Source organism: Nannospalax galili, unplaced genomic scaffold (genome assembly GCF_000622305.1).
Source record: "Nannospalax galili isolate Female #2095 unplaced genomic scaffold, S.galili_v1.0 scaffold197, whole genome shotgun sequence".
NCBI lineage: Eukaryota > Metazoa > Chordata > Mammalia > Rodentia > Spalacidae > Nannospalax > Nannospalax galili.
In genome coordinates, this window is record NW_008339846.1 from 3,868,405 (window position 1) to 3,870,309 (window position 1,905).

Here is a 1,905-nt window from a genome sequence, read left to right on the forward strand (position 1 = left end):
GGGCAGAAAGAGATGCAAGATGTACAGTTTTGAGAGAAAAAGAGCACTAGGAAGCTGAATGTTGGAGCCAAGGCTTGTGCTGAAGGAGAGGGTCGCTTTGATGAGGAGATTAGAGCAACTACGGAGAGGCCTAGAGATTTACACTTCAACAACGGAAAGAGTACTTTCAGGGCAAGACCACCCTCAGCTAAGTCTCCAACATGTGAAAGGAAAATGCAGGAGGGGTTTTCTATTCCTAGAAAACCACAGTAGACAAAAACTGCTGATGTGGATGAAGCAGGCCAGGGTCCATTCCAGGCTGGTGGGTGAACTTGGCAGTGTTTTCCACATGGTGCTGACTTTAGAGGCATGAAAGATACCAGAGTGAAGGAGTTCTTTCACTATAGTCAGAGAGCCCCAGAAACCTGGCAGCGTGCAGCAGAGGTGTTCCTAGATAATGAAGGCTCTGATAGGTCAAGAGGCCCTGACAGGCCACTGTGTGAGGCTGTGAGGGTAAAACCTGGTTGGCAATGGAGACCCCAAGATACTGGAGATGCTAGAGCCATGAGACATCTGCCAAGGAGAGCTACAGACAGGGATTGGCACCAGCCCATAAGAGAGGTTTTTATGTTGCACAGCAGCAAAGATGGAGAGGCTGAGCCATCTAAAGCCTTTGGAAGTAAAGTCCCAGAAGTTGGGTATGGAACACTGGATTTGGTGTTTGCTGGTTTTCAATCTTGTTTTGGTTCAGTATTTCTTCACTATGCCCCCATTCCCTTTTTTGGAATGGGAATATGTATTTGGGACCACTATATGTTGAACATATGTAATTTGTCTTTTGATTTTACAGGGACTTACAGTTAAGAAATTGTGTCAAATTTCAGAAGGGGCTTTGAACTCTGAACTTTTTGAAGACAGACTGGTAAAGACTATGGAGACTTTTGAAGGTGGACTAAATGCATTTTGAATTTTATATGGTCATGAGCTATTACATAGGGGTGTCCTCCAACTGGCAAACTAGACTGGCAAGCTATAGTTATGCCTCCTTCCCAAGCTTGGTTGCACCTGCTTGTCTAGGATTACAAATTTGACTGTTGACCTTCTACAAGGAAAGGAGGGGTAGGGGAGCCAGTTATCCCTCCCACCCAATCAGTTGGCCTTAGCTACATGAAGGGGAGGGACTAAGGATATATAAATGAAAAACACCATGAGGCAAGTGCCCTCACCATTTTGTGAAACTACTGGGAGGTCACAGAATCTATGCTTGTGTGTGGACTTTCCAGCACAGCCTTAAATGGGGATCAGGGGCGCCCACTCTTCTGTAAGTAACCCCTCACTCACTGCTCAATAAATTTGCTAGGATTTTCCAGATTGTGGTTTTGGAGAATTCATACCTCATTTTGTTGTAGGACCAAGGAAGGAGGAGCCCGTCTTTGTCAGTGCCTCCCAGGAGAAACTTTAGCAACATGAGCCTTTGAGGTCCAGAGAATGAAATGTGGTGTGAATGAGAATGTCCCCCACAGGCTCCAAGTGTTTGGATATTTTGTCAGCAGATGATGGCACTGTTTCGGGAGATATTCGAAGGTATGGTCATACTGGAGGAAGCACATCACAGGGGGTAAGCTTTGAGAATCTCAAGCTGTCGACACAAAAGCATAATTCTCACCTCAAAGGGGATAAAAGATAGTTTGTTCTGGAGCCAAATATGAGTGACCATGACCCGAGAATAGAGATTCAGGCTGCCCCAAATTCCATGGTCCAGTGTGGTAACAGTTACATTACCTTTTTATAGTAACAGAACAAAGAAAAGTCATAAATCGAGACACTTTTCACATACATTGGTGGATACATTCAGTAGGCAGGTCATAGCAAAGTGTGTGTGTGTGTGTGTGTGTGTGTGTGTGGGTGTGTGTGTGTATAGGGGGC